At 37.0% G+C, this 22,829-nt stretch overlaps 1 long non-coding RNA gene across 9 annotated transcripts in view; it reads left to right on the top strand.

The window, feature by feature from the left end:
- The window catches only part of LOC112440110 (uncharacterized), a 313,728-nt gene that overhangs the window by 106,590 nt on the left and 184,309 nt on the right, over positions 1–22,829 (top strand). For all 9 annotated transcript variants that reach the window (XR_004672076.1, XR_004672080.1, XR_008625720.1 and 6 more), the window contains one exon: positions 8,325–8,444. This is a non-coding gene — a long non-coding RNA (uncharacterized LOC112440110). The remainder of the gene's footprint in view (positions 1–8,324; positions 8,445–22,829) is intronic.

Raw genomic sequence — 22,829 nt, 5'->3', positions numbered from 1 at the left:
CAACCTTATACATAAAATGGTTTCTCCAGTAGTCTCAATTACATGTTAGAATGTTTACTCTTAGCATCCTTTATTTTTGATGAAAAACCTGATAAGTAAGTGATTTTAATTATGTATTAGGTGTGGAGCCTAGGACATTAGACAGAAGTGTCTGATTTTTTGTAGCATGGCTAGGGGGCATGGCTCTCCATATGTCCCCAGGCCTTATCTATAATCTAATGCATGCTCCAAAGTAGATACATTGAACAATTTTCAAAAGTCAAAGAAGAAATTTATGACCTTGAAGCATTTAGAAAATCTGATATCTAACCTTAAATTTAGACCGAATGTCTACATTTTGAAGGCATTTTTATTTTACCAATGATCTTTAAAACTCTCTTTATTTCCAAAAGATTATTAAAGTCATGTGAAAAAAGGCATTAAAGTTTCTATTATTCGGACAAAATATTTGATTTAAATGTTTATTTTTCTAAGCCAATTAATCAGAGCTTTTAAAATACAAACATCACACGTACAACACATATAAATACATAGACAGACCGACAGAAGATTCAGCACTTGTAAGATTTTTTATTTGCCAGTTTCTTAATTGGATTACTAGTTTCAGGGTGGAGCCCTTGGAGGAGCAGGGCCAGGAATATATGCAGTTTCTAGGGCCTAATAAGCAGGTACACCTGGAAGGCAAAGAAAGATCCCCAAAATTAAGGGTGCCATTTTATACTGAATCCTGGATCCCCCCAAAGAAGGGAAATACTATGGGAGAAGATAGTGCAATGCTTCTATCATACATTTAATTGTGAGGCAACCCAAAGACAATCAGCCCATTTTGTAATCAGCCCATCCCCCATGGGAGTCTCATCTCTCAGTGGGGTTTGAGGATGTTTCTGTATCTTCCAGGTGGTCAAGAGCATGCTTCTCTGATCCAAGCATGCAAAGATCTAAGTATCTCATTATAACTGACACTAGCCATTTTTTAGAGTATATGTTTTTTTTTACCTAGCTATTACACACCAAGGCTAAAGCTCTCCCATAATGCAAAGTAATTTTTGATACTCCCCAAAGTAAAAAAAAAAATCAGATAATGCAGTGCAAAACAGAACAGAGCCTTAGATTTTGAGAGGGACCTATTTTTGTTTCTAATTCCTGGGGTTCCATAAAGAAAACAGGTTTTGTAGTTGTTGTTTTTCCCCAGAATGGGGTCTGTGTAGACTCCTCTGCTTTTGGCCAGAAGTCCCCAAGCTGTTAGAATTTATCATAGGTTCTCTCATGTTGACATCAAGAGTGGCAAGATGACAAAACGGAGAAAAACAATTCAGTCCACTGAGAAGAAAATTTTTTTTCAGGAAAACACGATTCAAGAAGATAAAAAAAGATAAAGCCCTCCTAAATACATGTAGCTTGGATATCTGTTTTTAATTAAGCTGATTTTAACCATAGAGTTCTGATATGGTTTTGCTGTGTCCCCACCCAAATCTCATCTTGAATTGTAGCTCCCATAATTCCCATGTGTTATGGGAGGGATGTGGTGGGAGGTAATTGAATCACGGAGGTGGGTCTTTCCCATGCTGTTCTCATGATAGTGAATAAGTCTTATGAGATCTGATGGTTTTATAAAAGAAGAGTTCCCTACACATGCTCTCTTGCCTGCTGCCATGTAAGACGTGACCTTGCTCCTCTTTTGCCATCTGCCATGATTGTGAGGCCTCCCCAGCCATGTGGAACTGTGAGTCAATTAAACCTTTTTTTCCCCATAAATTATCCAGTATCAGGTATATCTTTTTAGCAGTGTGAGAATAAACTAATACAAGCTTTTTTTAAAAAAAATCCTTTTAAATCTCTTATTACCAGACTCTAGTTAGGACAGAGAGTCAATATTTCTGGCTTTTTAACTTTACCACAGATAACCTCCCATGCGAAATGAGTAGGTTTTAACAAAGGCTATGACTTAACCATGGATGCATAAACGGTCTCAAATAGATGGTAAGCAGTTTTTTTTTTCTTTACAAAAATTAGAATATCCCCAAAGGTAGTTCAGAGGGAGGAAAACCCAAGACAGGAAATCAGAAGCTATTAATGGCGGGGGTGGGCGAGGAGAACGCTCAATAAATGGCAAAGTTACATAAATAACAAACCAGAAAGGAATTATTCTGGAAGCTAGGACTTTAACCCAGCCTACCATTGTCAAAAGACAAAGCCTTAGCTACTGAGCTAGACAGCATTGAGCAGTTTATATTGCTATTCCCAGAAGAGCAGCCAATTTCAAGCTTGCAAAGACTCTTAACTGCTCAAGATAATTTTTAGGGTTAATTGTGACATGTGTCCTAAAATTCCTGTCCTCTGGATGGGAGAAATCAAGAGATAGTATCCCTACATGGTTACAAGGTTAAGCTCTTAAGGACACAAAACAAGACAGAAACATTTCATTTGATGTTGGTTGCAGGGACCTGCAGCAAAGTTTGTAACTGACCAGTTTGCTGGGCTGGCTTGAAAAGCAGGCTTACAGAGGTCCTAAACCCTCATTCTATCCTGTGATAACCCTCTCTCCATTACAGAAAGACAAATTTTTAGCACAAAGTGCACTAGATTTGCTACAGCCTAAAACTAGTCTCACAAATTTTGTTTTCTATTAATCAAATCCTTGCAGAGGAGATGAACAGTTACATTTACCATTTACACACACACACACGCACAGAGAGAGAGAGAGAGAGAGAGAGACAGAGAAAGAGAGAGACAGAGAGAGACAGAGAGAGAGAGAGAGACCAGAAACTTGGGTGGTAAGAATTTCTTACCCTTTTTGCTGGCATTCCAGATTTCCAGGTTCCCTTTCTCTGCAGCTCCCAGAAGAACAGATGACCCTGCTTGCTGTGCCAGAGCTATGGGGGTCAAGCCACATTACAAAAGAAAATTATCCTTTTCTGTTTCATGGAACCATAGGCAAGAGATTCTTAATTTTGCAAGATGCTGTCCAAAGGGCTGCATGGGGAACCAAATTAACATTTTCCATCCAAGCAAAATACACACAACAAAACAGACACTAGTCACTTTGTTCAGCACCCAGTATTCAACTTCACAAAGCTTGGACTTTCTCCCATTAATCCCTGTTGTCTTTGATCCACTCCATGTGGGTAGGGATGGCCTCCAAACAGTAATTCACAATGGATGGTCTCTGGCCAAGGCGAAGATCAGATAGTCATCCCAAGAACTTCCTTGGCATGTTGAGCTTTCTTCAGGGCTCACTGAATGTAACCATACAAGTAAGGAGGGTTCTCTGAGTTAGGGGTGCTGGACTTTTGTCAGCAATTCCTTCTTATATCCCCTCCGCATATACAAACACACACAAAGATGAGATGTACAGAAGGCCTTCTGAATCAAGATCCCTAACTAAGAATTCCAAGAGAATCCCTTCCAAACTATACTCCTATTGTTCATCTAATAAATCTCCCTAAAATCTTCCTGATTGAAGAGAAGGCTCCCAAAGCAAGAGTCTTCCTATTACTTAGGGAGATCCAAGTTAGACCCAACAAAGGAGCCAAACTGAGACAGAAACACCATGGTGGAGCTACAAACAGACACCCCACCATGGGTCTACAGAACAAGTCAGGAGAAGAAAGGAGACATTGATAGCACCTAGAATGCTCACCAACCCAGACACCCTGCAATGGGACTACAGACAGATATAATGTGATAGGCCTACAGTTAAGGGATGTCTCCCCAGGAATACTTTTCTATTGTAATTAAATCCATCCACATTGGGTCAGCAGTGCCCCACCAGTAGAGAGAGTACCAGAATTATCTCCCAGTCCAAGAGAACTAGGCAGCCACTTGAGCTGGCCTCTGGATACATCACCAGAAAGAGGCTACCAAATCACAGGCAGGTAGCCACAAGGGCAATCCTGGACAAGCCTCCGAATCTGTAACTGCCCAGTGGGTTCACCTTGACCGCTGCCTAGACAGAGCCTATTTATCAAGACAGGGGAATTTCAGTAGAGAAAGAGTAATTCATGCAGGGCTAGCTGTGCAGGAGATTGGACTTTTATTATTACTCAAATCAGCTTCCTATTATTTAAGTTGTAAGGAAACAGTTGATTTGCAAGATTCTGGCACTAAGGCCTGTATGGAATGTTTTTTCTATTCTGTACACCTTCCTAGCAGCTAAGAAAGGGAGAAAAATTTTGTGACTCTTTGCATATCTAAAAGTATCTTTATTGCATTCTCATTTGTAAATGAGAAAATTCTGGGTTAAAAATCATTTTCTCTCTGAATCAGCCAGTGCTGTTGATGAAAAGCCCAGTATTGTTCTGATTTTCCTTCTTTGGATGTGACACCTCTCTCCTTCTTCTTTAATTGTTTGGGTTTGTCTCTTTAACATAGTGCTCTGAAATGTCATGACAATATGCTTTGTTTTGGATATTTAAAAAATTAAATGTGCTGGTACTTTTTGAGTTCTTTCAATTTGGAAATGTGTACTCTAGTTCTGAAAAAGTCTCTTTTTAAAAGATATCTTTATCTCCATGACTTCCCTTCTATTCTCTTTATAGAATTCAGATTAATTAGTTATTTGAGCACTTGGTTTTATGCTCTCAGTTCTTAGTTTTTATCTCACATTTTTTATCTTCTTGACATTTTGTTTACTTCCAAGCTTCTGTAGAAATCTTTGTTTCAACTATGTTATTTTAACTACTAAGAATTCTTCCTTATAAATATCATCCATTTTTATTGATGCAAAAACTTCCATCTCCCTGATGTGTTCATTTGCATTTTGGTTTTAATTTTGAAATGCTCTTGCATTTCCTGCATTATCTTTCCTCTGGATTTATTTTCTTGGTTTGCTTACTGACTTCTCCCTTTCTCATTTAACACTGAAGCGCTCACATTTTGACTGGAAGTTCTGTGATTGCCAGTACTTGCAAATAGTACTCCTTACTCTTGTAAAATTGGTCTGAATAATGGCTGATCACACAGGCTCCAAATGTCAGTACAGGGAGGCATTGTTTAATTTTTTCAGAAAAAATAGATTCTACAGTCTTCTACCGCTGGCTTTTAGTAATTTGTGCAGGGTGGGGTAGAGGTATTGGGATCAGTCTGTTTTGCAGAGTAGCTCAATAATTACTCTCATTTTCAATTGTGTGCTTCATTCTTACTCTACTATGTGCCTTGTTTTAGTCACTTCTCACACTTCTGTAAAGACATACCTGAGGTTGGGTAATTTATAAAGAAAGGAACTTTAATCAGCTCATGGTTCTGTGCGCTGTACAGGCTCTGCTTCTGGGGAGCCCTCAGGAAACTTACAATCATGCCAGAAGGACAAAGGGGAAGTAAGCACATATTCACATGGCCAGCAGGAGAGACAGAGAGAAGGGGGAGGTGCTACACACTTTCAAACAACCATATCTCATGAGAATTCTATCACAAGAACAGCAAGGGAGATGTCTGCTCCTATGATTCAATCACCTTCCACCAGACCCTTCCTCCAACACCAGGAATTACAATTTGATGAGATTTTGATGGGGACAGAGAGCCAAACCATATCATGCTTCATATACCAATGATCTTGAATTTCAATCTATCATGCATCTTCTTCCTCTACTCACCCCGTCCCAATACACACTCACACCTGTTTTCTTCTCTAGTTTTCTGCCCTTCTGTGCATCAAATGCTGCTAAGCCCTGGGCTTGGCTAGGGTTCTATAGGGGCTGGTAGTGGAAGCCTGCTCATTTTTTGTTAGCATCCTTCTCTGCATGCCACTAGCCTGGAGTTGTATCTGTCAACATGTTTTTGCTGCACTATTGTCTCGTTTTCTGAGACATTTTATTTCTTAACCTCTGAGTGGATAAACGTGTTCAATATGGTATTTTTAACTTGAACATTTATAATATAAAATAATCTATATTTATGAATATCATCTATTGAGCGCTTATGTGCCAGACACTGTACTAAGGACTTTATGCATATTAGTTCATTTAACATTCACAATTTCCATTTTAAATGAGGAATCTGAGATCAGAGAGATAAAAGATAATTATAAGTTGTCTAATAAAAACAAATTTTTAATGTAATGAGAATTAACTGCTTTGCTTTAAAAATCTTCAATCAACAATAAAAAAATAGACTTTGAATGAGAGTGTCTTTCATCCCACCAGGCACTAGCCTGAGCTAATGGCATGACAATGTATGTGTCTTGCTACAATAAGTTTATATATTAGACATTTTCTATCCTGTGAATGACAGAAAGTATCACTTCTAGCAAGTATAACAAATCTGAAGAAGAACGGATAATTTACTGTTACGATTTTTTCAGTTACTGAGAGCATATCTGAAAGATACATTTCATTCCCAATGTGACTTTATTTTAAATACTGCCTTTAAGGGTTGAATTTTAATTAGGATTTATTAGTGGCTAAAAAAAATTATGTAACATCACATAAAGGCTATGAACCACAATATATAAATAGAAGACAAAATACCCTGGCGAGGGAAAGGATGCAAGTGTCCTGGGATCCCACACCCAGCAAACTCAGTCCCTTTTCTTCTCAAACAAAAAGAATCTTCATCTCCTTAAACAGAATGCTTAAACCTCATGCACTTAATAAAAGACAGTGCTCAAAATGTTGCATGCATTTTGAGTCTTCAGAATATCTCTAGGCTTACAAATATACAGCCACCTTAGAAAAATTTTATCATTCATAAAAAATGAATCAAGATATTTCACCAACAATAAAATATTTTTCCCCTAAGGCAAAAGAATAATCAGCCCTATTCTTGCTTCCCTACCCTTATTCTTGCAATCAAACAAGATAGAACCAGGTTATCACATGCTGTGAGATGAAGGCATGTATTACCTTTGGGACTTTTCCTAGTCAGGTAAAGAGGAGCTTTCTTCCATGCTATGTTTAGAAACAGTCCCCGAAAGATCATGGAGCAAAAATATTATAATCCAGTACTATTCTTTTTTTACTCACTAATCCCCTGTGTATGGCTTTTTTTTGGGTGTTGGTGGGATGGGGATCTGACTTTTATTTATGTATTTGTAACTTTTTTTTTTTTTTTTTTGAGATGGAGCCTCGCGCTGTCCCCCAGGCTGGAGTGCAGTGGTGCGATCTCGAATCACTGCAACCTCCACCTCCCGGATTCAAGCGATTCTCCTGCCTCAGCCTCCTGAGTAGCTGGGATTACAGGCATGCACCACCATGCCCGGCTAATTTTCTTTTTTTGTTGTTGTATTTTTAGTAGAGACAGGGTTTCACCATGTTGGTCAGGCTGGTCTCAATCTCCTAACCTCGTGATCTGCCCGCCTTGGGCTCCCAAAGTGCTGGGATTACAGGCATGAGCCACCATGCCTGGCCTATTTTGATATACTTTCAAAGTTACAGAAAAGGTTCAAGAATAGCCCAAGGAACTAGGAATACCCATGTAACCTATATTCAGACTCACCAATTGTTTACATTTTTCACACTTTTTCTCTATGTACTTGCAAATTATTTTTTCTTAATTATTTGAAAGTAAATTGGAGACATCATGAATTTTTACCCCTAAATAATTTACTGTGTGTTTCCTAATAACCTGTTAATTATCTTATGTATTGACAGTATAATTATCAAAATTAGGACATTTCCTTGTTTTGTCCCCATTCAAAATCAAAACCAAGAGCATAGATTGCATTTATTTTTCAAGTCTCTTTGGTATCCTTTAACTCAGAACAGATCCTCAGTCATACTTAGTCTTTTGGCTTTAAATTTCTGAGAGTATAGATCAGTTATTTCATAGAATGTCCCTCAATTGATCTGCTGTTTCATCATTGTTAGTTTCAGGTTATGGATTTTTGTCAGCAATTCCACTGAAGTAATATTTTATCCTTCTCAGTGGCCCATACTGGAGTGCACATGATTCAGACTGCACTAATATTATTAGTTTTGATCACTCGAGTGAAGTGGTGTCCATGAGGTTTCTCCATGGTGGTAGAACCATTATTTTCCCTTCCTAATTATTAGGTACTTGTGGAGAGATACTTTGAGGCTACATAAATATCCTCTTCATTAAACTTTTATCTACTAAATGTGATATCCACACGTTGATTTCTAACTCCATCATTTTTTGTTCATTTTTCTTATCATTTGCATTCCACCTTAAGGAGTGCACTCCCCTTCTCCCATTTATTTATTTATTCATCTATTTCTTTATGTCAACATAGAGTTATGGATTCTTTTTCTTTTTAAAGAATTTTTTTTTTCATTGGGCACTAATAGAGAGGCCAATAGAGAGATACAATGATATAGGTAAATGTAAGTTGTTTCTTATAAGATTCATCATTAACTGTTTTTTTTCAGCCAATGGAAGCATTTGAGAAAAAAACACCTTTCAAAGTGAACCTGTATTATGTTACTGGAACATTTGTTAAAAATCTATTAACCTCTAAGAAGCCAAGAACAGAAATTCAGCAATAAAAGGTAAACATAAGTATGCTTTTTTTAAAAAAAAAATTAGATTTGTTGGGGGGACATGTGCTCGTTTGTTAGATGGATATATTGTGTAAGGCTGGGGTTTAGGCTTCTACTGAACCTATCACCAAAATAATGAAGATAGTACCCAATAGTTAGTTTTTCAACCCTTGACCCTTTCCTTTCCCATTTTGGAGTCTCCATTGTCTATTGTTTCCATTTTCACGTCCATTTGTACCCATCGTTTAGCTACCATTTATAAGTAAAAACATGTGGCAATTGATTTTCTGTTTCTGTGTTAATTCACTTAGAATAACAGCTTCCAGCTGCATCCATGTTGCTGCAAAGGACATCATTTCATTCTTTTTAATGACTGCATAGTATTCCATGGTGTTGATGTACCACATTTCCTTTATCTAGTCCACTAGTGACGGGAACCTAGGTTGATTCCATGTCTATGTTATTGCAAATAGCGTTGTGACATACTAGTTCAGGTGTGTTTTTGGTAGAAGGATTTCCTTTCCCATGGATAGATACTGAGTAGTGGGATTGCTGGGTTTGAATAGCAGTTCTATTTTTAGTTCTCTGAGAAATCTCCATTCTGCTTTCCGTAGAGGCTAAACTAGTTTACATTTCTACCAATTGTGTATGAGCATTCCTTTTTCTCCACATTCTCCCTTGCATCTGTTATGTTTTTGATTTTTTTTATATTAGTCATTCTGACTGGTGTGAAATGGCACATTACTGTGATTTTAATTTGCATTTCTCGGATGATTAGTGAGGTTGAGCATTTTTTCTGTTTGCATATTTTTGTCTTCTTTTTTTTTTGAGATGGAGTCTCGCTCTGTCACCCGGGCTGGAGTGCGATGGCGTGATCTCTGCTCACTGCAAGCAAGCTCCGCCTCTGGGGTTCACGCCATTCTCCTGCCTCAGCCTCCCGAGTAGCTGGGACTACAGGTGCCCGCCACCACGCCTGGCTAATTTTTTGTATTTTTTGAGTAGTGTCTGTTCATGTCCTCTGTGCACTTTTTAATGAGGTTGTCTTTTTTCTTGTTGATTTGGTTTAGTTTCTTGTGGATTCTGGATATTAGTCCTTTCTCAGAGGCATAGAGTGCAAATATTTTCTACCATTCTGTAGGTTATCTGTTTACTCTGTTGATAGTTTCTTTTGCTGTGCAGATATCTTTACTTTAATTAAGTCCTAATTGTCAATGTTTGTTTTTATTGCATTTGCTTTTAAGGTCTTAGCTTTAAATTCTTTGCCCAGGTCAAAATCCAGAATTTTATTCATCAGGTAATAATCCGGTGAATATCACAAGGTAATAATCTATTACAATCAATGTTTGTTTGCGTGGTTGAAGTGTCCCAGATTTGGCCAGTGGAAGTCTTTTTAAGGTGACTCAGATATTTATTTAAAATGTCCCCTTATTCCTTACTTCCTTGCTTTCTGTCACAAGAAGAGTTTCCAAGTTTACCTTGGATTTCCCCTGGCCCAGCATTAGTATCGACTATTTATCTTGGGAGTTCTGGTTCCCTTTACTGGAAAATAGTCTTTAGAGACCAAGATCTGGGGAGTAGGCAGGCAATTTCTGCTGGTGTATCATTGCTTCTATGCCCTGTCAGTGAATAGGATTTGAAAATATATATGTATGTGTGTATAAATGACAAACCTCACTACAATTACCTTCAATATATTTGTTCATTTGGTCAAGCTAGACCACACAAAAGGAAGTTTCAGAATTGATAAGCTACAAAAACATACCTAATAACTAGAATTTAATATTTGTTAAAGTTTTATTTTTGAGATAAAATGCACATAAGTTAAAATGTACAGATCATAAGGTTACAATTCAATGAGATCTGAAAAATGCACATACCCATGTAGCTCTTCCCTAACAAGTTAGAGAATGTATCCTTTACCAGAAAGTTTTCTAATTTCCCTTCTCAGGAAGAAAACTCTTCAAAACCCTAAGGAAACTACTCTTCTGATTTTTTTCACCTTACATTTGTTTTGCCTATTTAAGAACTTTAGGTAATTGGAATCATGTGACACACACACACACACACACACACACCATGTTCTTTTTCTCTGTCTCTTTCATGAGTATGTTTGAGATTCATATGTTGTTGCATGTATCAGTAATTTGTGCCTTTTAATGACTTAGCAGTATTCTATTGTATGAAATGTCAGTTTATTTATTCCTTGTCTTAATGATGGTTGATTAGGTTGTTTCCAATGTTAGGCTATTGTGCATAAAGCTTCTGTGAACATTTGTGTAAAAGTCTTTGTGTGAACAAATATTTTCATTTATCTCTGGGTAAATACCTAGGAGTAGAATTGCTGGGTAATATGGTAAGTGTGTGTTAACTTTATATAGAACTGCCAAACTGTTTTCCATAGTGGCTGTATCACAACATTCCCATCACAACATTATAAGAGTTCCAATTCCTCTCCATCCTCACTAACTTTTGGTATGGCTAGTCTTTTTAATTTTAGCCATTTTAGTGAATGTGTAGTGGTAGCTCACAGTGGTTTTCACTTGAATTTTCCTAACAACTAGTGATGTTGAGCACTTTTTCGTATGCTTAATAAATATTTTTCTTTATGATTTGTTTGTCTCATCAATTACTAACTTAGTGAATACTTTTTAAAAACTTATGAATGGGCCTGGCATGGTGGCTCATGCCTATAATCCCAGTACTTTGAGAGACCAAAGTGGAAGGATAGCTTGAGGCCAGAAGTTTGAGACCAGCCTAGACAAGATAGTGAGACTCTATGTCTACAAAGAAAACAACAAGAATTTGGTCAAGCGTGGTGGTGGCTGTCTTTGGTCCCTAGCTACTCAGGAGGATGAGGATCCCTTGAGCCTGTAATTTGAGGATGCAGTCAGCTGTGATTGGCCACTACACTGTAGCCTGGGAAAGGGAGCAAGGCCTCTTAATAAAAGTGTCTTAAAAAAAAGAATTATGAAGGTTGTTGACTTTTGTAAAATAATTTCTGCATCTACGAGATGATTTTGTCCCATTTTATGTTCAGTTAATATGATGAATTACATTAATGAATATTTTCTACAAACCAGTTTTGGGGCCTTTAAAATTATCCACATTGTTTGCTTTCTATTTTATAGTCCTCACCTCTTAACTTTTTAAATTTTCTTTGTTCTACTAATTAGCTCTTTTATGGGATTCCTGAAATGGAAACAAGTTTATGGTTTTAAATTATTCTTATTTTCTAGTATAACAATTTGAAATTATAAAGCTCCCTCTAACTCCTGCTTTACTTACATCCCATAAATATTGATATTTTGTAAATCTGTTGCTATTCATTAGAAATAATGTCAAATTTGTAGTCATCAAATCTTTTACCCATCAAGTCAAACTATGTTGGCAACTGTAATTCATTGCTTATGTGTAAGGCTCTTAGTATATGTTATCATGACCTGTCTTGGTCACAGTTATCAAAATGACAAAACAGAAATTTTACCTGATCCCTCAGTCCATTATTCCAAATTAATTAATGATAACTTTGTGTGTGGTTCATATTTGAAGTTGATTCTACAAATTCATTATCAATAGAATGTATACCCCCTCTGCAACCTCCACTAATGAATAGAGTTATCACTCTTTTCACATGTGTATTGCCAGGTAGAGGTGGGGAGTGGTAGAAATATGCCTTTTTTATGGCTGTCAATCTTCCAAACTCCTTTTGTATTTTAAGAAATACTCCACTCCTAGAATCTTGTTGGAATCCAGAACCCCAACTCCTAGTATAGAAGCCAAAAGAGGATGAACTTTCCTTCCTCCAGGCCATGGCATTCGAGGTGTATGGGCAGGTGATATTGGCTCAGCAGATTGAATGCTTCTGCAAGAGATGTTAATTTGGGTTATGAATATAAAGCTAAAGCGACAATTTCAAATTTATTCCAGGTTGTAGTGGACAACAGTGAATGCAATGACATCTAGTGGTTTCTGCAGTAATGCACAGTGGCAGTGGTGTCTTACAGTGCTGTGGTCAGTGGAATTAATGGCTGCTATGACCAGATTGATCCTGCAAAGTAACCTCACTTGAGGCTCTGATCCTTTTCTGCCTGTCTTTGCTTGGTTCCTGCCTGTTTGGGAAGCCTGACCTCCAATTTTCCTGAACAACTTTGAGTAGTCCTACATCCCTATAGTAAAACTCATTTCTGCTTAAATTAACCAGAATTGATTTCTTTTCTTTTAAACCAGGAACCTGATTTCTCTTCTTTGTAACAGTAACCCTAATAGTTACAAGATCAGTTACAAGGTCATGGGGACAGTTTGAGGTCAATAAATGGAATTGTCAGTAAATGAAAAGATAATGTATCTCTCAGTCTCTTAACTAGGTAGCAATAGCACCAACTTTTTAATCAACTTGAAGCAGTAATCCAGGCGAGTACATCTGAGAATGGTCTAGAGTTTATTCTACTCTTAGGCACAGAATGATTAAATTTACATATGATTGCAAATGGTATGTGGTGGTATATGACTAAAGATATATTCAAATCCTTTTATACAAATTACCAATTTTCATTAGTAACATTACAGGTAGAAAAATTTTATTTCTTTCAGAGGATGATATAATATTACACACATACTAAAAATTCCATCAGAGGCTGGGCGCGGTGACTCACGCCTGTAATCCCAGCACTTTGGGAGGCTGAGCGGGGTGGATCACCTGAGATCAGGAGTTTGAGACCAGCCTGGCCAACATGGCGAAACCCCGTCTCTACTAAAAATACAAAAAATTAGCCAGTGTGGTGGCACGTGCCTGTAATCCCAGCTACTTGGGAGGCTGAGGCAAGAGAATCGCTTGAACCCGGGAGGCGGAGGTTGCAGTGAGCTGAGATCGCACCACTGCTCTCCAGCCTGGGTAACAGAGCGAGACTCTGTCTCAAAAAAAAAAAAAAAAAAAAAAAAAAAACCATCAGAAAATAATACTACACATAAAGAAAATATGTATATGGTTTTAAGGCAAAAATGACTGTTTTTTTTTAAATCAACTCTCTGTGTACTATAGCTAATATAGCCAAAACATTACCCTCTTCCTCTAGTTACCAAAACGTAACTTGGCTGTGGGCTAACGGTAAGAGCTAACATTTGCTTTACTACTTGTATTTCCACATAATTTAGAATATTTTTTATTAACATTAATCACTTCTTTAACTTTTTTAGCACATTAAATATTAAGATGTAGCATTAGAATGGAAGGCTGCTTGAGCACAGGAATAGAGAGAGACACGGGTGTTGGGAAAAGCCACTAGGCACACATAACATTAAATGCTGCTCATTTTTTCTGCAGCGCTGTAGCTAGTCTCCTAAAGTCCATCTCCCAGAATATAAGACAACTTTAAAACATTTCAACCAGTATTAACTTAGAAGCTGATGTGCACATACTGATGCTGTTTCACACAGAATTGACCCAGATGTGGAATCAAGATCGCAGCCTTGGTGGAGGAAGGGGGGCAGAAATCAGTGCTTTCAGAAAGCGCCCTAGGTAATTCTAATGTGTAGACCAGATTAAGAACCTGTGGGCTAACCTATAGCCTCAGGGGCTCACCTTCTATCTTAAATTGCTTTTCCCTAAAGGAGTTATGGTGCCAGGCTTTTAACGTAAAAGAAAATAAATTATCTTCCAGTATAATTTTGTAAATGAAGACTTCCCAAAAAATCCTATTCAATAATAGCTTATTGTGGAAACACTGGACAATTGTATAGTTACTAACAATAATAGAAGGCTCCCTTGGAGAAGTCATGTGGAGAATGAAAAACATATTTACTCTTCAACTTTGGAGGTGGAGTAGGGAGATGGATAAAATATGTGTGTGTATATTTATATATGTATATCCATTATTCATATTTCAGTAAAATACAACAGAATAAAAGAATGAGGTCAACAAAGTCCTATAGAAAGCAGTAAAAATAATTGTACTTACTGGTAGTGAATAAAACTGAAATAAATTTACATAATTTGTATAACCTGAAAAGTTTGAACATGACACATTTTTTGTTTTATATTTAGAATCTTATCTGAAGGGAAGTTCCAAAAGAACACTAAATATGTTAGATCTATGTCACCCAAATTAGAACTCAAAATTGTAATGCTGTGCTGAGTGACAGTGCAAGGACCGGAATCCGCCACTGTAAATGCTGACTTCAGTGCTTTGTTTCTGACTGCTATGCAGCTATCTGCCCAATTTCCATGCACATTTTACTGTTTGACCTTGAAAGAGCCAGACTAATTGGGAATTACTCATTAAGGATCCATTTAAAAACTGTGTATTTTCTAGCAAAGGCTAAAATTTACACAAAGATGTATATTGCAATGCTTTGCATTTTAGGAGTGGGCTGTACAAATTCTTTTGGACAACCCTCACCATTTTTTATACAAAATCCCTTGTAGGTACTGTTTACATTTCCACTAAAATAGCCAGGTAAAATTTCCAGAATAACTTCAATCCCCAGGTACTTATGTAAAAACAGACTATTTTCATAGTCATCCTTTTCAAATTCTCTTTTCCTCATGAAAACACTTTATTAGTCCTTGTATTATCAGAAAGCAAACCTAATTTAAAAATAATGGGGAGATGTAAGCAATGTCCCTAGTCTTCAGAATTTATCAATATGGAGCAAAAGATTTAAAGTGATTTCTTTTCCCCTCTATACAACGTCAGAATACCAAGCCTGCAGCCTGTTATTTTCAGGGTGGCACCCAGAGCAGGGGGAGGGGAGGAAAAAGCATCCTTAATTGCTGAGGCATTAGAAACCTCCCACCCTGCTTGGAGTGCCTTTCCAAAGTGAAGCTAGAGGAGGGTTTCTCAAGCCTCTGTTTCTCATGGGGAGCTTTGGCCTTTGCAAGGTAACTCTTTCTCTCTGATTTCCCTTTAACGAAGCAGGTGAAAGGCCGTTTGGCACCAGACGGTTCCTTTTACTCCAGCTGCCTGTGAAGAGCGCGGTTGCTAGGCAACCAAGTCTCCCGCTTGGTGCCTGTCTCACGCTAGGAAATTTGGAGGGTTTTGAGGCTGTTGTCTGTTGCAGACAACTTACACTGAAATGCCTTGAGGTTTTTAGAACTATTTTTTTGTATTGCTTACAGTAAAACTACGTTATCTTTCCCAATTTTCTCTCTTTTGGGGAAGAGAGACTATTTAGAGGGTATATGGCTATATTTCCACAGGAAAATATCCAGACCTTGACTTCAAAATCAGAAGTAATTTACATTTTAAAAGAAGAACAAATGAGCATCACAGCTGCATTTCATATGTTTCTTCCTGTCAGCTTAATTTCTTTCATTTTCTTTACCCCTTCTTTCGCTTTAAAAACTTTTTTATTTGCTTTCCTTATTTTCTTTATTCTACCCCACTTCCATGTTTCTTCTGTCTTTCTCTGTCTCCCTGTTACCAGCGATGTTAACTGCTATTCATGCATTCATTTTCAATCACTTGCTCATCCATTAGGACAATGAATTCGAAATGAATCAAGCTTCACTTTCCAATCTCACTAGCTGATGTATTTTTATTCTTACTTCTGAATTCTTTTTATTTTTGTTTTATCTTGTGGCTAGGTAGGATTACGGGGAAATAAATGACAAAATATTCCCAATTATTTGGATTTCTCTTGTTCCTGACAGAAAACCCATTGCTTTCTGAGCCTTTCAGTATGTTCATTCTTTTCATATTGTGGTCCTCTTGGCACATTCCATTAGCTTTGAAGCCATAGGTTCTTTAAGCTATTTTGGCCCCACATCAATGTAGGACATTGTCTTACATAATGTTATGAAGATATTTCATTGATATTTCATTCAATTTCAAAAGACACAAAAAAGGATACACTTCCTTTTGTTCTTTATTTCTGAGTCTGGCAATGAGTCATAAAATAAATGAGAGCAAATTGGTCTGGTTATGCTTTTATTACCAGTGATGGACTCTGGTGCTGCAAGGGGAAACCACCTGGTAATGATCAAAGAAGATAGGTTGAAATTCTCCTGGAAAGATGTACATGTAAGACAACAATGCATGACACCCTCTGGTGGACCCTTCTCCTCCCTCTAAAAAACTCGCTGATACTGATTCATCACTGCGAGGTAACAAGTAGTACACAGATCTATCTTCTCACAAAGGATTTGTTACAATATGGAAGCAGAACAATTTGACATCATTATCCGAAAATCCACTGTGGAAGATGAATTCATGTGTCAAAACTGCTAAAATGGATAATGGGCATAATTGTTAATATACTAACTGTTGTGATTTTTTAGTGAGTAAATATGTAACCATTCACACATCTTTCTGTAATTTATAAGTAAAAATCTCTCCCTTTTGTGACTCAGTATTGTGATCTTCCATGCTCACTATGAAAAACATAATAGAAATATGATATGATAAAATCAGAGTGCTATACTATAGTGACAAGAAAACAGGAGGTATGGATTTTAATGTGAGTTCAACCCCTAGCTAGCTCTTTTACTTTGGGCATTCCCTTAGTCTTGGTCTCAATGCCCTCTTCTGCAAAGTTGTGAGGTTTGAGTTATTCTCTGAGATACATTCTGCTGTTAAAATTCTATTATTGAATTTGAAAACCACTAAACCTTTCAGTGAGGGAAATTTGAAAAAAGAATGGTATATTTTTTTTAGCTGATAAAGTTTTTAAGTGAAAAAAGTGTTTAAACTTCTTTGTATTTGTTAATTGAGCTATTTTTTTATTTAGACATATGAGTTCAAAATTTATAGCTATTTTTGACACTATAGTCAGTAGGTAAAAAGCAGTTTCTGGAGGCTGCCTATGCTTGAATCTAGTTTCATCATTTACTAGTTGTAAAACATGGGAAAGTTTTTAAAATGTCTTTGTGCTCAGTTTACTCCTCTGTCAATGGGGAATAATTACAGCACCCTTCTTGAAGAGATATTATGAGGAGTAAGCAAGATGATTTGCATAACTCCTTAGCAAATGATTAAAGCATTAACATATTCTTGACACATATGAGCTTTTACAATTACTCTGGTGTCACCAGCTATCCCAGGCTATTATCATTCCATACTTTATTACTGTAATTATAGCCACCTAGTTTAAAAGTCTCTTCCTTTCAAATCTATCCTATACATTTCTTCCAGCAAAGATTGCCCCAAACACAGTTGTCTTCATTGCCTTCTGATAAAAACTGTTAACAACAGACTTCAGTGATTTCCATACCCAGGAGAACTGAGTATATATTGTCCTGGCATTTAAGACTCTCATTAATATTGGTTCAATTTGTCTTTCCAGCTTCATTCCATTACCTCCTCTTATATACACGCTCTAGCTGAATGGAACTATCCAAGTATCACTGAGAACTCGCACTCTGCTTTTCTGTGTTAAGCTCTTAAGGGAAGAGACAGTGATAAGTCTTTATACCCCAGTATAAAGTCCAGGACCTGGCACACAGTAAGCATTCAATATTTTTGAAGTGAACAGTCTTTGATTGCACTGTTTTCCTCTCAGAAGTCCTCTCTTCTTATCTTTACCTACATAACACCTATCCTTCAAGGTCCCAGCTAAATATCATGAGTTACCACCATTCATAGGCTACCTACTTCCTTCATAGTATTGTCATGTATTTACCTTCTAGGATTTACATTCCACTGTGATTATAATTATTTTTGTTATCTTATGCCCTCATTTTTGACTGGTGTTGAGAGCAGTGTACTATGTCTTAATCAATTTTATTTCCTACAATGCCTAGCATTTTTCTTTGACTATGTTAATTGCCAGCGACTAGTTATTGAATGAATCAATATGATTAATAGGATCCTATTTGTTAACCATTGTTTCTTGGCCATTAAAAAAACTTCAATAGAACAAAATCCTACTTCAATAGAACAAAATCTTCACCCCTTGCCAGGCTCCTTAGTCTCTCCAAGGTCCAGCCACATCCTCTCTGCCTAACATGACTTTGGGTAGCTACTGAAGCCCTACTAGCTTTTCATTATTCCATGGACATGCCATATACATTCTTAACCATGTTCCTTTGCTGATGTTTCCTTTGCTTGAGGGCAATACTGTCTTTGTTTCAGCTATCCAAGCCTGACTTAAGGTCTCATTCCATACTTTATTACTGTAATAATAACCAAATAGTTTTAAAGTCTCTTCCTTTCAAATCTAACCTATACACTTCTTCCAGTGAAGACTGCCCCAAACACAATTGTCTTCATTTTCTTCTCCCAAATTCATCATGGAGCACTCCTCTAGACTTCCACAGTGCTTTTTCTCTTTCATCATAGGAAAGACAAATTTAGGTTCTTAGTTTAGTACTTAATCATACAATTTAATCATACACACACCCTAGAACAATGAAACAATAAAAGTAGGAGATAATTTAAAAGGGCTTTACTACAGAAATTCTAATAACGAAATTTGAAAGGGGCTAGTTCCATATTAACCCACTCTGTAATTCCTTTCCTCCTCCTCCCTGGGTTACCTATTATATTAGCTGTGCAGACACCATTCTTGACAACCTGTTTCTAAGATATTTAAGGAACTTTGCATTCATCTGAACCTCTTCTAGCTAATAATACAATCTTACACATGGTGTTGATTATATTTTAATTCAATAAAAACATGGTTTAAATTTGTATCCTAAATTTTCATGTGTTTTTTGTTTTTATAACTCAATTAAATATCATGTCGTTGGGGGTAGAGGTCACATTTGGAACTTCCTGTGAATTTCCCATATTAGGAAGCATAATGCTGATCACACTGTAGATTTTCAATGCATGCATGAACAGCGTTCATTGTTAGATGAACCCTACTTGGCAAAATGTTCTCCTTAAATGCATTTTATAATATTTGACACGCTAACTTCATTCAATTTTTTTCTGGTCTATTGGTTCTAAGTTACTGTCATGTTTATAGTTTTTTCCTGGTCCGTTGACTTCTAATTTACTGTCATACTTACTAGACTACTCAGTAACTAAGGCAACTAAAGCTATATCTTTGGAGATTTACACAGATACACCCTAGGGTTAGGTAAACTGGTGTGATAGGATTTGCTTTCTGTAGTGCATCAGTATTGTTTTTACCTTATGCCTGAAGATAAAAATGGGAAGTATGGTAAATATTTGGTGAACGGCCTACATAAAATACATTATACTACTTATTTATAAATACCATCTAATTTTATCTTCTTGATAACCCTATATAGTTGATGATACTAAGCTGTTCTTGTAGACATGAAAACTAAAGCTATTAGGTTGATGGAAACGTAATCGTGGTTTTCCATATTACTTAAAAAAAGTGGCCAAAACCTGAATTACTTTTGCACCAGCCTAATAATAAAGAAGTAATTTACTCAAGGCTTTATCTATAAACTTGATCTCAGGCCCATCTGATTCCAAGGTCCTTAACAAATGGGGATAAGTCCATGGATCTCCAACTTCAGTATGCAAAACAATCACTCAAGGAACTTCTCAAATACATATTACTAGGATCTACTCAAAAGATTATAATTTGTTACACTTATGATGAGACCCAAGAATCTTCATTTTAACAAACACATTAAAGCATTCATTTGGGAAAATATGAGTTAAGGTATAGTTAAGATAGTAAGAGTAATTATAACAATAACAACTGTGTAACACATGAATCAACACCATACTACTCACCATTTACTGCATCACCTTACTGTTTGTCAGACACTATGTTGTAAAGCACTTTATAACACATTTTGTCATGTAATTCTTACAACCACCTTATGAAATATATATTATTATCATCTTTCTTTTACATGAGGAGAGAACTAGACTCATATAGGCCACACAGTTGGCAATTAGTGGGAATAGTCTGACTCTAAATGTCATGCTCACAGCTCCATTAAAGAGGCAACAAAATGAAAGATAAGCTTCTTAGCAAGGTCAATGTGAATAGGAATCAAGCAGAACTTGGGGGGTTAAATAATAAATGGAAGATGTGAAAAGTAGAGAGCTTAAATTATTATTTTGTGAGTTTTTCCAACAAATAGTAAGGGGAATAAGGGGTTATTTTAGGGACTGATATAAATTTGGTGAAGACTTTTGTTTTAGTATGGAACAGTCATGAAGTTGTTGAGGGGAAAGAACAATGGAGAAAGAGAGGTTGATAAGGATGAAAGAGATAAAATTAATGGGAAAATCTTAGGGAATATGGGATAAATCCATTAGCTTTGCAGAGAAGCATTTATTTTTTTCTGGGATGGAGGGAACTGGAAAGTATGAACACAGCTGTGGTTATAGGTATAGGTATTTGACTAGAGATGTAGACATGGACATTTATGTGTTGGGAGATGGAGAGTTAAAGTAGCTTCTATGTGACGAATTTTACTTTATGTGCTGAGAAAATTAATGGGGCCTTGTATTAGTCCATTTTCACACTGCTATAAATACCTGAGACTGGGTAATTTATAAAGAAAAGTGGTTTAATTGACTCACAGTTCTGCATGGCTGGAGGAGGCCTCAGGAAACTTATAAAAATGGTGGAAGGGGAAGCAGGCACATTCTTTACAAGGTGGCAAGAGAGACAGTGGGCAAAGGAGGAACTTGCAAAACACATGTAAAATCAGCAAATCTCGTGAGAACTAGCTCACTATCATGAGAACAGCATAAGGGAATCCACCCCCATTATCCAGTCACCTCCCACCAGGTTTCTCCCTCACATGGGGATTATAATTCAATATGAGATTTGGGTGGGGACACAAAGCCTAACCATATCAGACCTTCAACCAAACTGATAAAGATTTGGGATAGCTACTGAAAGGAAGAAGATACCAAGTGGACCAGAAATATGTAAAATAATTGCTATGGGGTTAAAAGCCCAGTTGAGGGGAAAGATCATGTATTGTGGGAGCATCAGTATGTGTGATTGTGTGGTTTTTGTTTAGTGGTGTTCAGTACATCAGAGAAGTAGGCACCAGAGTAGGCTTCATCTTGGTTTAGGGGTTTTAGGGAAACAAATGGTGTGGACAACAGTGAAGGGTACTTGAGTGTGTTGACAATAGGCTTGTGAAATGAAAGACTCTGCTTAGGCAGCTATGGGAAGACTGTGAAGCTAGTAGAGTCTTACAGACATGGGGAAAAGAGTGATCAATATACTAGGTTTTAAAGAACTGTTAGAGTAGTAAATGGTAAAAATAGTGAAAGAGCTGGAAGAGTGGGCAGGTGTGGACCAGAAATGGAATGAATGGGACCTAATGTATTTCAGTGTATTTGGCAGGAACCTAAAAGTAATGCAAGTTTATTTATTTATTTTTTTAGCTCCTAAAATCTAAATCTATTCTTTTCTTGAGACAGGGTCTTGCTATGTTGCCCAGACTTGTGTTGAATTCCTGGCCTCAAGTGATCCTCCCAGCTCTGGCTCCCAAAGAACTAGGGTTGCAGGTGTGAGCCACCATGCCCAGTATCTAAATCTATTTTTTCTTGTACCTTTTAAGAAACCCACATTCCTAAAGGCTGAGGTCTAACTTTGACCTGATTTCTTCTTGGGCTTTATGACTGCCTAGACCTTTATTCCAAGTTTCCATCACTGTCAATCCTGCCGTCAAGTACTCGTTGTTAGTCAAATTAGGACATAGAAGTATTTATTCCTCTAATTTCTGGAATAATGATTGCAGTGTGCAGACCATGCATCAGGATCACCTGGGGAGTATGTTAAACATTTACATTTCTGGCCTTTACACAAGACCTACTTAATCAGAATCTCTGTTGGGGTAGATCCCAAGGAATCTATATTTTTAATATGTTCCACAGGAGATTCTGACTCACATGATTATTTTAGGAGATGGCAGTTTCAGAGAGGCAGAGCTTTTTAGATTTTTCTCCTTTAATTTACCATTCCATACTCAGTACATTGGCTCCTATTTGTGGAGCAATATGCTGTGCTAGTGGGCCTCAAGATGGAGGTGGAGATGCAAGAAAACAACAACTCAGTCTTGGAATTTGTACCTTTCCTAAATATCTTACACACAAGCTCCTTTTACATGCATAACATATCTCCATCCATTATTAACAAGAACACTGTACACATTTGAAAAAACAAAATGAGGGGCGAGGTCAAAGTGGAAAACTTGACAGAACTTGGAAAACAGTAGAGATGATCGTAAGCAAAAGGTTATTTTGGGGAATGGGTGGGTGTTGAGAGTGGATAGGTGAGTAAGCATTGCAATTCAGAAAGGGATAGAGATGTGTTGATGGTGATTACAGATGTACTGTCCTGCTTTTAGTTGAATTAGGTATCTGGTGATGTTCATATATTTGAAATCTACTGCCATAGCTACATTTTGCTTTTTGGGTAGTTCTGTGATCAATTAATAATCAATGGTTTCTCTTGCCACTGAACCCTTAAGCTGTTGGATCTCTTACATAGAGAAATTTC

This window comes from Pan paniscus, chromosome 5 (genome assembly GCF_029289425.2).
Source record: "Pan paniscus chromosome 5, NHGRI_mPanPan1-v2.0_pri, whole genome shotgun sequence".
NCBI lineage: Eukaryota > Metazoa > Chordata > Mammalia > Primates > Hominidae > Pan > Pan paniscus.
The sequence above is the reverse complement of the archived record's forward strand: the minus strand, read 5'-3'. Positions and strand labels throughout refer to the sequence as shown.